This window comes from Cygnus olor, chromosome 2 (genome assembly GCF_009769625.2).
Source record: "Cygnus olor isolate bCygOlo1 chromosome 2, bCygOlo1.pri.v2, whole genome shotgun sequence".
Lineage (NCBI taxonomy): Eukaryota > Metazoa > Chordata > Aves > Anseriformes > Anatidae > Cygnus > Cygnus olor.
In genome coordinates this window covers 88,421,960-88,437,280 of record NC_049170.1, presented here as the reverse complement: position 1 = coordinate 88,437,280, position 15,321 = coordinate 88,421,960, and the positions used below count along the sequence as shown (strand labels likewise).

Sequence of the window (15,321 nt, the reverse complement as noted above, 5' to 3'; positions counted from 1 at the left end):
TTCACAGAGAGGGTGGTCAGGCACTGGGACAGACTCCCCAAGGCAGTGGTCACAGCACTAAGCCTGCCGGAGTTCAAGAAGTGTTTGGACAATGATTTCAGACATATAGTTTGATATTTGGGTGATCCTTTGTGGAGCCAGGAGCTGGACTCAATGATCCTTGTGGGCTCCTTCTAACTCAGGATATTCTATGATTCTGTGATTCTGCTCCCAGCCATGGGGCAGGAGCGGTGTGTGCTCCCAAACCAGCCGAAGAGGAGGAAGGGACTTGGCTGTCTATACCATAGGGCAGCCTGTATGACCAGTGATGTCAGTGTCCAGTGTTTTTGTCCATGTGTCTCTGGGATACATGTTTAGCTTTTCTACTGGCTGACCCTGCAATGAGGAAAACAGCAGCCACATCCCCCAGCCCGGGCAGAGACCTCAGGTTCCCTGGCATTGGGCTGGGCCCCAGCAGTCAGACAGGAGCAGTCCTGGGAGGGAGTGACTGGAGGAGGTGGCCACGCTCTTCACCTCACTTCACATTAACATTCAAATACATATGAAAATCTACTTTTTCAGACAAGCGGGTTATCCAGACCTTTTCTTAAAAAGTTGTTTGCAGATGATCCTCACTTTAATTTTTCTCTAAAGAAGGAGTAATATAAATAAATAAATAAATAATAATAATAATAATAATAATAATAATAATCTTTGGTTTTAATAGACTTTTATCAAGGTAATATATCTGATTTTTACTTTTATTAGCTTAGTAGAGAGGTCACGTTGAGACTGGACTCATCAGTGAAGGTCAATCTATTGCACATATCATAAACAAATAGATTTTATTACAAAAAAAAAACCCACAGATTTTATTACATATATTCTAAATATTCCATTGAGATAAATTGACTACAGAACACGGTGAAAAATTAAATTATCTTTATATGTTCACTCAGAATACTTATTTCTCTTCGTTCACTGACCCAAATCTTAGGTTATTTTACAGCCAAAATGTCTGAAACAGCATTACACAAATACGCAACAGTGAAACAATTTCACATCTTTAGTAGAATTTTAATACATTTTTATTAGAATAATCTTATCACAGGAAGCAATTTACAAGTGGGGGAAGTTGAGGATTTTTTGCTTGTTTGGTTTTTCTCTGTGTGTGTGTGTGTGGTGTTTGTTCATTTGCTTTTGTAAGGAAAAAATCCATCCATATATCTTTCTTAAACAGCTTCTTATTTTTTTTCCAAGGTTAAGAAAGAGTGAGGATAGCACACTGGCCCATCTGTGTGTAGTATAACTTATTGCAGTTAATAAAAAGCCTCATGCAGTTTCCCGACATTCTGCAATCTTTATCAACTACATTTACATTTCCCATCAGAGATGCACCCAAATGTGTAGAATTGGCAATCATTTTTAACAAATCTTTAAAAGTGAGATAGCAATGTTCCATTTATAAAATGAACTTTTAGAGGCTGGCCCTGGATTATGCTTTGCATAATCAGCCTAATGGATTAAGAAGCTCATTTACAATATAAAGAACCTAAAATGTCTCTGATAAAACCTTGATTACAGTTACAGTCTGCGAAAGAGATGACAACCGGTTTTGACTGAGACTAAACCTATGATTTGGGCCCAGTGGGAAGATATTGTTAGTTCTAAGACAAGTTATTATAAAATTTGAGGTTGCTTTCAGGTTCTTTCATGTATTAACTCCCAGGCTAGAGTGTCTTCCAGAAAGAAAGGAAAGGAAAGGAAAGGAAAGGAAAGGAAAGGAAAGGAAAGGAAAGGAAAGGAAAGGAAAGGAAAGGAAAGGAAAGGAAAGGAAAGGAAAGGAAAGGAAAGGAAAGGAAAGGAAAGGAAAGGAAAGGAAAGGAAAGGAAAGGAAGGAAGAGAAAAGAAAAAGAAAGAAAGAAAGAAAGAAAGAAAGAAAGAAAGAAAGAAAGAAAGAAAGAAAGAAAGAAAAGAAAGAAAGAAAGAAAAAGAAGAAAGAAAGAAAGAAAAAAGAAAAAGAAAGAAAGAAAGAAAGAAAGAAAGAAAGGGAGAAAGAGAGAGAGAAAGAAAGAAAAAAAGAAAGAAAGAAGGAAAGAGAAGGAAGGAAGGAAGGAAGGAAGGAAGGAAGGAAGGAAGGAAGGAAGGAAGGAGAAAGAAAGAAAAAGAAAGAAAGAAAGAAAGAAAGAAAGAAAGAAAGAAAGAAAGAAAGAGAAAGAAGGAAAGAAGGAAGGAAGGAAGGAAGGAAGGAAGGAAGGAAGGAAGGAGAAAGAAAGAAAGAAAGAAAAAGAAAGAAAGAAAAAAGAAAGAAAAAGAAAGAAAGAAAAAGAAAGAGAAAGAAAGAAAGAAAGAAAGAAAGAAAGAAAGAAAAAAGAAAAAGAAAGAAAGAAAGAAAGAAAGAAAGAAAGAAAGAAAGAAAGAAAGAAAGGGAGAAAGAGAGAGAGAAAGAAAGAAAAAAAGAAAGAAAGAAGGAAAGAGAAGGAAGGAAGGAAGGAAGGAAGGAAGGAAGGAAGGAAGGAAGGAAGGAGAAAGAAAGAAAAAGAAAGAAAAAGAAAGAAAGAAAGAAAGAAAGAAAGAAAGAAAGAAAGAAAGAAAGAAAGAAAGAAAGAGAGAAAGAAGGAAGGAAGGAAGGAAGGAAGGAAGGAGAAAGAAAGAAAGAAAAAGAAAGAAAGAAAAAAGAAAGAAAAAGAAAGAAAGAAAGAGAAAGAAAGAAAGAAAGGAAGAAAGAAAGGAAGAAAGAAAGAAAGAAAGAAAGAAAGAAAGAAAGAAAGAAAGAAAGAAAGAAAGAGAAAGAAAGAAAGAAAGAAAGAAAGAAAGAAAGAAAGAAAGAAAGAAAGAAAGAAAAAGAAAAAGAGGGAGGGAGGGAGGGAGGGAAGGAAGGAAGGAAGGAAGGAAGGAAGGAAGGAAGGAAGGAAGGAAGGAAGGAGGGAAGGAAGGAAGGGAAGAGAAAATAAAGAGAAAAAGAAAAAGAGAAAGAAAGAAAGAAAGAGAAAGAAAGAAAGAAAGAAAGAAAGAAAGAAAGAAAGAAAGAAAGAAAGAAAGAAAGAAAGAAAAAGAAAGAAAGAAAGAAAGAAAGAAAGAAAGAAAGAAAGAAAGAAAGAAAGAGAAAGAAAGAAAGGAAAGAGAGGGAAGAAGGAAAGAGAGAGAGAGAAAGAAAGGTTAGTTTGTTTAATTTATCACTTATCCTTCCAAAGCATTGATTTTTCTACTGATTCTCATTTGTTTGTGTAGCAAAGTGAAAGTGCAGTGTAGACAAAATATTCACTTACGTGAAATAATGAACTACTCTAAAACATCCAAATAATATGCAGGGGATCTTGAGAATCTCTAATTGCTACTAATTATCCAAATAAAGTTACTTTAATAGATAAGGAAATATAAAGCACTTCATTTTCTTTATACAGTGCTTGTATAAAACACAGAATTTTATTAAAAATCAAGGATAGCTTTCTGCTGGCATAATTCTGCTAACTTCAAATATTACGTTGAGCTTTGGGCTTCTCTTAACACTAAGTCTCAAAGAGCAATTGCTTTAAAACATCTGGTATTCATTTTGTTTGTCATTTTTTTAAACAAATTGCTGTAGATTGGTATACATATCCACAGTTCTGGGTCTGGATTTTCTCTGGAGGTTCCCTATTCCAAGCTCCAATGAACACCCAGCTCACCTTAAGGGTAAACTTTGGAATAAAATTCTCCTCTAGAAAATTCTGCTACTCATATATCAATGTTAATTTGCATTTTAAAGTGGCACTACCGACTTTTAATCTCCTTTCTTTACCCAGCTCAAAACACTGGAACTCTGGCAGAACAGAAAAAAGGGCTGTCATATTTCCATTTGCTTTGCTGTGAAATAAACAAGTGTGATTTTCCTTTGGGGGAAAAAAAGGAAAAGTAATTTCCAGCTACTCAAATTTTTTCTTTCAATAAAACTGAAAGCTTTCTTTCTTAATTTATTAATTAATCTAGAATTAATTATCAGGATTAAAAAAAAAAAAAACACGTCAACCTCAGCTCCCCAGATGTTGTATTATGAAAAGTTTAAAACCAGCCATTTAAATTTAGCATAAGGCTTCAGGTGATTTTTCTTTTAGCCAGCACTCTCTTCCCAGAAGTTTCCAATTAAATAAAATTCAAGGGCTTTTTCTTTGTTAATTTTGTTGTTGTTTTTTGTTTGTAAAAAAAAAAAAAAGGCAAATGTAAGTGTGATTTAAAAAAAAAAAAAAGAAAAAAAACTAATAATTTAAATTCTTCAGTGGTAGAGGTTTTATTTGTTGTCTAACCCTCAGACCAGGTTACTATCCAGCTTTTCAGTCTTTGAGATCACAGGGCTTCTTCAGGCTAGACAGTCAAAATTCTAGACCAAGTGGTGGGGTGTGCACTTTATTTAGCTGAGTCCAGTCTTTCCTGCCCATGTTGTTGCCTGAACGATTCCCAAACTCATGATTGTATGAAACCTTTATAGCTTGGAAGACAAATGTTTTATTGAAAATATTGAAAAAGCAGATGGACAAGACAAGATTCAGAGAGTGGGCCCCACCTTCTCTGTAAGGGAGAATTCCTCACAAGGCACATAGCTGTGTGCCACAGCTGTCACTCTGAAACTCTGGTAAGTGCTAGGGCTGCAAGAATTAAGGTCTGTAGTCATTTGAGAAACACAAGCACTTCACAAGTTAGAGATCTTTGGATCCTTTGAAATAAGTGCTGATGATGATTTCTGCTGCTTAGACATTCCTTTTCTCTCCTCTAGACAGAGAAGCCACAGTGAGAATGGCTGTCAAGTTCCAGTAGATAAAAAAGGATGTTGTCCAGTTGTGCCTGTCAGTCTTGCTATTCAGCATGGCAGTTGGCAAAAGGCAAGAGTTAGTCTCTCTCTGGTGCGTCTGTCAAAGCAGTGGATGAGCTGCTGCGTACAAAAAGGGATGTCTGATCAAAGTTTACATTTTTAATGACCTCTGGAGGAAAATGGGAGGTAGTTGGAAGGATGATGTTCTTGCTTCTGGCCATAACAACTGTGTTGATCTGAATGCAAAATTTCGGTTGAAAAAATCCAAGTCATAGCTCAGAGAACACACATACCACTGATAATAAAAAACACTTTTGAGCACAGCTGGCCTTGAAGCCACCATTTATTGACTAGATGTCAGCTGGAGGCCTCCATCCCAAAGTGTTCACACCACTGCACTGTTGTTCCTAGCTAGCCTTCACACCACACACTTCCACATGTGCCGTATGAAGCTGTCCCACATTTGACCTTTAAAAAACATTCAGGGAAACCACATTAGCTTGGGAGCATGTTATGACGCTCTGCCCACGGTCAGATTTTATATACCTAAATCTCGTGTAAATCCTGACCCCATTTTTGTATAGCTAATGATCTGAAAAAGCCAGAGAGGTTTGAATGATTGGTATATGTTAGACCACAAATATTGGAAGATATGAAAGACTCCATTAAGTTTTATTTGTTAATGATGAAAATAAGAGGTGACTGTGTTCTTCCTGTACTTACTCATTTTGAAGTGATTATCTCTGACTCTGCTGAAACGGGAGAGATTTACATGTGGAAGCAATTTTTTGTACCTATATATTTTTTCTAATGAAGGGAAGTGACTTGAATATGTATTTTTTTCCTTTTCCTCTGAAGTGTCAGAATATTGAGTCACATGTTTTTTCACTATTTGGTGTGTAGCTGTGGTGCAGGAAGAATACATACTGTTTTATTCATTGCTGGAGCAAATTGATTACACTTATGAATTTATGAGCTAGGTAAGTGTCCTGGTTTCAGTTAGGACAGAGTTAATTTCCTCCTAGTAGCTGGTATGGTGCTGTGTTTGGGATTTAGGATGAGAATAATGTTGATAACACATTGATGTTTTAATTGTTGCAGAACAGTGCCTACACGAAGCCAAGGACTTTTCAGCTTCTCGCTCTGTCCTGCCAGCGGTCAGGCTGGGAGCCCAGCCAGAGCTGGGAGGGGACAGACCCAGGACAGCTGACCCAAACTGGCCAAAGGGGTATTCCATACCATCTGACGTCATGCTGAACAATATATAGGGGTGGCTAGCCGGGGTGGGGGGCCGGCTGTTCAGGGATAGGGCATCGGTCAGCGGGTGGTGAGCAATTGCATTGTGCATCACTTGTTTCGTACACATTATTATTATTATTATTATTATTATTATTATTATTATTATTATTATTATTATTATTATTATGTTCCTGTCTTAATAAACTGTCTTTATCTCAACTCACAGGCTTCACTTTCTCGTTTCTCTCCCCCATCCCGGAGAGGGAGGGGGGAGGGTGAGCGAACGGCTGTGTGGTGTTTAGCTGCCAGCCGGGTTAAACCACAACAGTAAGCAAGCTTCTTTGTGTCTTTGGTCAGCACTAGGACCTAATACAGAGTAAAATTCAGCCTTCGGAGCTCTGAACTCAAAGGACAGAAACTTCTACAAAGCACAAGGAAGTCTACTCAGGAACTGCAAATCTTCATCATGTGAGATGTAGATCATCTTTTGTAATATCAAGAAATGCACAAATCCACAACTCTGTCCAAAGGTAGGTAGCAAATCCATTTCTGCTCTAATTTGGTGTAAGATGCCCAAGGGAATCCTGTAATTGTTAGTCACTGCAGAAACCTCAAACTTGAAGGATAATTTCAGTAACATACCAGGCAATTCTCAGATATCTGTTACTGTTAATAACAGTATCTGTTAAATACAGATATCTGTTAATGCTGTTTTCATTACTGCTGATGAATTGTCAGTTGTGCTGTACACTTTTCTGTATTTGAAGCAGGGCACAAAATAACACAACCTCTGTCTTTAATGAAGGACTATCATCATTTTTTGTGTGTGTCATTCTTCATAATTGATAGCAAAAAAAAAAAAAAAAAAAAAAGGTTTTGAATCTAATATTCTTACCTTTCATATAGAAAGAGCAACTCAAAATGTCACTTAATGAAAATGGGAGCCAAGCAAATGGCTGGAGCAAATGTGTGCTGCATCAGGCTTCATACACCACCACACCTTCACCCCATGCTGTGTCTTAGCACAGTTAAAGGAAACATGATTATGCCAATAAGGTTGTTATGCATGACTAAGATGGGACTATCCCTGAGATAATTCTTGGGTATGGAGGAAATGATAGCTTGAATAGTTTTGTTTTTCAGCATAGATTTGGAAAAGATTTTTGCTTTTTTTTTTTTTTCTTTTTTTCTGAATTCAGACTTTACAAGTCCAACTTTACACCTTGCTTAATCTTCAGGAAACAGGCATCTAATTGCTCCTTTGAAAGAGTATTTGCAATACAGCCTTCCCTGGATTTAAAGGTTTGTGTAAGTCATCTTTTTGTAATATCTCCATTACCAGCAATTTTCTGTGGCCACTTGAATCATGATAACTCTCATGTGTAACAGTACCAGGTATAGCTCTACTACAGGTCACTTTGTTATGTTGTTTCTGTAAATTTCCCATATATTGCAAAGCCAACAACAAAACAAGCCAACAGCAGCAACAACAACAAAACTGCGCTGCATGGTGAAATTTCCAAGCTAGTCTGACTCTAAAACAGCTATTTAATTTCAATTTAAAATAAAATATTTCCCATTAAGACATTTGCTCTTTACTCAGGGATTACTTTTTCTGAGCATTTAGTGGTGAATGAATTCAAGTGAATTAAAACAGTTTCCTTTAGGAAATTTAGCATGTGTGTCAGCCAGTTCTTGAACTCAAATGATTTGAAGAGTAAATTATGCAGGCAATTACGTCTTTCCATTACATTAATTGAAATATTTAAAATGGGCTATATTTTAAATGGTTGCTAAGAACATACTTTAATCTCAATTGTTGTATGCAATGGTTATAAGTATATGTGATTTATAGGCTGTGGATTTTGTTTTTTTGATTTTTTTTTTTTTTGTTTTTGTTGTTGGTTGGTTGTTGTTGGTTGGTTGTTGGCTTATTTGGTTGGTTGGTTGGTTGGTTTTGGTTGGGTTCTTTAATTTTTATTTATTTATTTTTGTCAACAAATCAGGGAACTCTTCAGGGAGGTATTTTGACACTGGAGTTACAATCACCATTCAGCCTTTCCTACGTACATTTAATGGCTTACAGTTGTTTCTTGGATTCTGATGATCTGATGATCCAGTTAGATGGAAGGAAGACTCTTCACAAGAGTTCACAAAGATTATATATAAAGTTCAGTGATACATTTTGTAGCTGCATTCAAATATGAGCAGCAAATCTTGCCAAAAGCCAATGCTACAACCTGATTGTATTGTCAAGGATTGGCTAGTACAGCTTCATTAAAATGTGTGAGGAAACATGGCTCTCAAACAGCAGAAAATGTACTAGATATTTTCTGTTAACATTTCTGTAAGTGCAAAAATGTATTTTCTGCAAAATTTAAAATGAGTAAATGCAGGAACAGATGGGGAGCATGTCACCTGCTTCAGAAAGAATAAGGAAGAAATAAAGTAGCTTCTTACTGTCTTCTTGAACAGAAAGGAAAAAGAGCAATTTATTTCGTATGTTGAAACAACAACAAAAAAGATGGTACTGAGTCAAATGCAAAAGTGTTGCTCTAACCTGGCCCTTAATTTTGCCTCTTATATAAGGAATGTTTTGTTTCTGTTTCTTATTTTTAGTTTTATTAAAAACAAACAAACAAACAAAAAAACTTCTTAATTATATGAAACAACATAATATACACCAGCTTTAGGACACAATATTTAGGTGCTATCAGGTGGCATCTCTTTGTTTGCAATCCTTATTCCAAATGTTATTCTTCCTAAACACAAATAAGGACAGTTTTTGAAATCTGGGAGATACATAAGCCTTCAGTTATTATGGGAAACCAGTGAACCTCCTTGCCCCAAGTTTCAAAGGATAAATACATGTGAAATCAGACAGTCATTTCTCTCCCATTTTCTCTCTTCTTCAATTTAGAGCATTAATCAGGGAATTCAAAAAAGAACTAATGCACTCAATATTTTCTAATCTAAAGAGTAGCCATTTTCTTTATCACTTTTTTTCAGTTACCAGAAACTCTCAGAGCATATGTTGTCTTCTGTCTCATAGCTGACCTGGTACAGATTAGACAATCACAAGAAGTTGATTTTTGCTGAGTACATTCAGTATCGCAGCTAGTCCCAGTGTGAAATATTCACTCATTCCCTTTGCAAGTCATATAATGAGCAAGTGAGTTTTACTCCAGTGAAGTTTGCTCTGACATAGTCTATATGAACAGATAGAGACTGAAAGGTGTAGAATTTCGGTTCATACTGACTAATTTTTAGAACAATATATTTTTTTCCTTTCTTCTATGTGTGCCCATCCTGATAAAAGTTCAGTAGAGATGTTCTACCAAATGTCTGCAGTCACTCAGTTAAGGGTTTTTGCTCTGTGTTTCTGAAGGTTTCCAGTAGGCAGAGGGATAGAAATAACACTTTTCTCAATGGAAAGTGCAGCAACATAATTTCATTTTTTGAGAAAGTTATTTAGTTTTTTTCCTGTTTTTTTTTTTTGGTTGTTTTTGTTTTGTTTTTGTTTTCATCAGAGTAGCTAGCATCTTCAGTCAAATTCAAAGAGGCAAGACTACCCATCTCCATCCTTATGGGATCTGTTAGAACCAGCTTCTTCCCCGCAATCCCAGAGTGAATTGTTGCTGATACATCTCTCAACAAACTTCCCAATGCCCAAAGACTCTTTGTCTCCAGTTGACTTTGGAATAGTTGTTGAACTTCTTTATAATGACATTAGAAATCATTTTCCAACAGCCAAAAGCCAGTCCAAAGTTACCATCACTACATTCCTGCAATTATTGCTTCTCACAGTCTCAGCAGTAAAACACTTTTTCATTGTCTGCATGATCTAACAGCCTTGCTGAGCTCCTTCCTGTGTTATCAGCCTCCGTAGAAGGACTCACACACACAGGCACGCACATGGATGAGTGAATACACACTCATGTTTCATTCCCTCACTTTTTGATTGAAAACTTTTTTTCTAATAGATAGTGTGAAGAAATCAATTCCACAGTATTATCGAATTTGAACAGCTGTACAGCAATTTCTGACAAGTTTCCATCTTCTCTCTGTCATGTTAATTGTACTGTCATTCATTTCATGGCTTCTATTGCATGTTGTGACTTATATTTTCTTCTTTCAGTTTGTGACCCTTGGTTTTCTATTATGTATGGCTCAAAAGTAATTTTCCATATCTTTCTGTAGTGAGAATTTGCTAAAGAGAAGTTTGTGCTAAGGAAGTTGTACCAATTGGACATTTTATTTCTAGCTTTTTTTCCCAGTGGTGAGTTAATTGTCTGTTTAGGTGTTTTATTAATGTTTTGAATGTTGTACATCTCTGAAGTCACAACTGTCTTTTTTTTTTTCAGCATTACGGAGTACATGAGTTGACATCTGAAGTCTTTTCATATTGGTAATGTGGACAATTAAACTATATGTCCTGTGAATCATAATTTTGCATAACAACAGTTTCTCCAAATATTTCAAGGTTAAAGTTTCCTTCCTTCCTTCCTTCCTTCCTTCCTTCCTTCCTTCCTTCCTTCCTTCCTTCCTTCCTTCCTTCCTTCCTTCCTTCCCTTTCCCTTCTTTCCCTTCTTTCCCTTCTTCCCTTTCTTTCTTCATGTTTCAGAAAAGTATGATCTGAGTAGCTCTCTGTTTAGAATTATCGGCATTACCAAACTTCTTTGTTATTCACATGTGGGCATATAATCATGTTTGCAGTCTATGCCCGGTGCATCATAATGCATTTTCTTCATAAATTATTGACTGTGTTAGCTGAGAACTGAGATTTCAGTTCATGAGAACTGAAATGACTGCAGCACATCAGCAGGCGACTTGAACTTCACACTGTATCTGCTCAGAACACAGCCCACGTTAACGTCTGCTGCACTCTTAGATCAAGGAGAAACAGCAAAAATTGAAATACTGGTGAGCAATATAAACAAGGTAATTGACATAACTGTCATGTAGGCCCTGTCAGGTTCCTGCTACAATGCTTTGAAACTACAGTACTTGACCCATTCTTTATTTGTAGCAAATGAAGTAGAAGTTTTGAAAGGATTAACAGGAAATACTGATGTTTGTTCTTTATTGTCTGTTTTTCCTTACAGTTTATTGGCAGAAGAACCTATGAATATCCTCCCCAGGTCAGTTAAAAACAACCAGCTTGAAGATGCTGATGGTCAATAATGGATATGCAGGAGAGAACATAATGTCAGGGGAACATTGAACAGCGAAAATTTCAGGGCTTCCCTGTCCTTTTTTACATGTGCAGTCACTTACTCCTCTACAAAACTCTATCAGAATAAAATCCTTTGCTTCATAAGCTTTTTAAATATATTTACTTTTTGTAGAACACAAAAGGAATTGACTATATCTTTTTGACAGGTGGGTCTATGCACTTTTTTTCTTCATAGTTTGTCAGAGTTGCTATTTCTTATATCACAATCATTATAAACATAATCTTAAAAACTTAAACAAGATGAATTTTGTCTTTTCCACCTTAAAAGAGATCATGTAAATCTACCTTAAAGAAGTTCAGGACAGGAACTGGTACATCTGAAGCCTAGACAAAACAACAAAAAGTGAATATTTACTTTTCAGATATTTTATAACAAGTAGGTATTTTGTGAATTTCCCATTGTTAACCATTAGAGCCTCTGCCTTGTTATTAAGAAGATGGCATTAATAAAAGATTGATTTTTATTTTAAATAAAGCTTCTGAAAATTTTCAACTGACTGTGCCAGAGAAGTGTAGAATGAATTAATCTTTCTAGAGAATTTGAACTTTCTGATTTACACAGTATGCAAGGTTTTGACCATAACAACATTAAAATTTTCCTGCTCCCTTAAAAAAACTCTGATTTTTAATTTATTTTGCTAGAAGATTAAACTAAGGAATTTAAGTCCTTCCTGAGATATCTGATGTCTTTAGAGACTTTTTATTCGATGGGAATATCACAGCACAGGAAACTGTCCATAATAATCTATTACAGGTCTGCTAAAATAATAATCTAATAGTCTGCTAAAAAATGTATAAGACCGATCTGCCTCTCCAGACCTCAGAATGGTCTCTTGTGATAATGTCTCCAAATCTAATTAAAGAATCTGAGTAGATCAAGGTTTAGACATAAGATGATTCTTAACTTTAAAGGTCCTTCTGGTGCTTTGAAGTACCTTGGGATTTAACCTTCCAGATATGTCACTGATCTTTGACATGAAGGGAAGATAGTCATCTGTCCTAGAAAAAATATTCTGGAGAACCAATTCTCCATATTGACCTACATAGCTAAATCAGAGGAAAAAAAAAAAAAAAAAAAGGACAGGAGTACTGAGTCAATAAAATATGTACTTTTGTATCTGGATATTCCTATGCAGTGAGATATCATTATGACACTCTAATATAGTATTTTCTTCCATGTAAGAAAATGTGTTTAATTTCTAAAAGGGGAATATCATTGAAATGGAAACTCATATTAAAAAGAAACTGAAAAAGCAACCAAAAAGACGGGTAACATATTAGCAGGCAGCATTAAGATTGCTTGAAGACATGACATTAGAGACTCAGAACACTTGTATAAATGTTGTCTGAAAATATTATTTGAAAATCTTCAATGCTACTCTGGTTAGCATTGTTCCCCTCTGAATGCCTGTGAGAGTTATCAAGTGTTCGGAAGCAAGTTTCACAAAAGTGAGGTGGGATCCAGTCATCTTTATGTACCTGGGTTTTCCTCATACAAAACCTTACAATGACACAGAAAATTCCTTGAATACGTGGCCTTCCAAAATACAACAAGTACACAAGGCTGAAAGTTATGTTGTCAATGACCTGATATCCTGAAAATACTGTCCAAAGAAGCTGACATACTGTGAAAGATGTAGGTCTCTGCATGTATCTTACTGTATAAAAGAATCTTCTGTGTCTTTTTTGTTTGTTTATTTGTTTTTCCCCCTCAGTGAAGAACTATTTAATAATTTTACTTTAATTTGTGGTGGTAAGATATTTTCTTTAATCAGAATATGAAGAATACATAGAGTATATTGTGTTTGTGTAAATACAAATGAAATCCTATAAAAGCAAATTCATCAAGACCTAAGTATATTTGGACAGAAACTTAATTAACTCAGCTAATAACTCTTACAGGACTGAGACAATGTTAAGACAGGGAGACTTGAGAGATAACTGGGAAAAAAAGAAAGAAAATATTATATATATATTAAAAAAAAAAAAGTAGAATAGGAAAAAGGTTATAATTTTCTACTTGTTAAAAAAAAAAAAAGTTTGATATTCTGAATTAATAACAACGATTTTTGAGCAAACTTCCCATCAGCATCTTTGCGCTTCTGTAATATTTCTAGTACAAAATGCAAAATCATTGATACAATCACTGACAAGAATTAACATTGTCAACGTTCTCCTGATTTGTTGAACATAATTTTCTTAGAAATTTCTGAGCAATTATCTTCTTGAGAGCCATCATGTTACATGATGGGTTGATAAGTTTTGTACAAATGTCTGAAAGTCAAATGTCTGTGTTACTCTCAAAAACTGAAAAGTGTTCGTTAAGTAAATTCTAATTCTATCTCAGAGGGAAGGCTAATAACTCAGACACATGAATTTACTGTCGAAGTATTTATCTCACTAAGTTTCAAACATGAATGAAAGAAAAAAAATCCCACAAAAGCATTTGTCACAAAAATGTCTTTAATAGTTGACAACACTTTAAAAATAGACTTTAGATGTTTTAGATATTTTTAAAAATGTACCATTATAAACTAACTGTCTAAACATTTTTCAAAAATGTAAAAATTTTTACCTCGGTGTCAATGAAATGATTTAAAGCCAACTCCGTTAAACTCATAGATACCTTCACTCTTAAATAATTTACAAATTGAAATAGGGATTTAAAAATAGACCTTTTTAATGATTAACGGGTATAGCTAATAATAATAATAATAATAATAAATCTTTTTTTTTTTTTTTAACCTCCTGGAATATAGTGTATATATTACAGGAAAAACATTCTCACAATAAAAATGTTAGTTCAAATGCATAGGAAAAAGTAGAGTCTTCACTGAAGAAGTTCTTATAGTTCAATTTTTTTAGTGGTTGTATGCATGGAATGAGCTGTTACATGTAGTTTCAAAATTTGCACCTTTATAATGCAAAACTTTAGGTACCTGTTTAAACAAATCTATCAAATCATAACTGTTATAGCTATATTGCTGGATAAGAACATATTTACCAGATTCCAGGAGTCAGAGCTGTACACTGATTACATCTCAGCTTCACCTTAGACCTAAAAGCACTTACAAAAGCCTACATCCTCTTCAACTCCCAATACTTCCCCTTCATGCTTGCTCTTTAGTTACATTAAGAAAGAAATATATGAATGTGAACTAGAAGACAATGTGGTTGAACTTTTTCCAACATAAATGAGTGTATGATCCTATGATACTATGTGGTGTGCTTAAGAGAGTTCTTCATAGAAATTATTTGGGGAAATAGAATTAGGGGGCATTCAGATATGATTGCAAGCGTTCCTAAGTTTAAACAGCCCCACTGTAGAAACTGCAGCAGAATGAGTTACTGTAGCTTCTTCCATGGTTGAATTTTGACATTTAGTTTTGAATGGCCTTGTATTTTTTTAGTTATTGTTCAGCTTGTTATACATGTAATTAAACAGCACATTATGAATAACTTCCTTGATGTTGCTTTCTCTTGCCAGTTATTAGAGTCAAAGTCTGTTGGTTCTCAAAAGGTTTTTGGTGGTGGTGGTGCTGGTGGTTTTTTTTTCTTTTTTTTTTTTTTTCAATTCATTAGGTAATTAGGTTGGATAGTTATAAAAGTCAGAACAACACCTGCCTCTAGCAATGCTTGTCACATAAATGAATCAACACAAATGTGTTTTCTGAAATAAACACAACTTAACACAACATGGCATTATTTCCCAAATACAAGATGTGATCTCCAAAGTAAGTTTCTTCCTGCCTTGAAGAGCTCTCTAAAGAAATCAGCATTTTTTTTCTTTCCCCCACCCCAATTCCGTGCATTCATCATGTCTCTAATTCACTGTCATATTTTGCTTGTTTTCACATTTAATTTTACTTCTTTTTTATTTGTGTTTGGTTTTGACTTTGCTTTTGTTTATTCATATCTTTGAGCTGAGCCCTTCACTGCTTTCTAAATATTGCAAATTACATGTTCTATAAAAGCAGCCCATTTCCATCCTCCCTGTCTTTTCCATTACTCTCCAAACTTTTTCAAATAATTTAGAATTAACTTTTAAGAATTTAGAATTAACTTTTAAAAATAGCTTTTA

The 15,321-nt window shown here is 35.0% G+C and overlaps 1 long non-coding RNA gene across 1 annotated transcript; it reads left to right on the top strand.

The window, feature by feature from the left end:
- Window positions 1–6,296: 6,296 nt before the first annotated feature.
- On the top strand, window positions 6,297–12,483 carry LOC121065806. The gene is made up of 4 exons (XR_005817323.1): window positions 6,297–6,534; window positions 7,204–7,306; window positions 10,369–10,412; window positions 11,110–12,483. It is a non-coding gene; the product is annotated as an uncharacterized LOC121065806 (long non-coding RNA).
- Window positions 12,484–15,321: the final 2,838 nt, after the last annotated feature.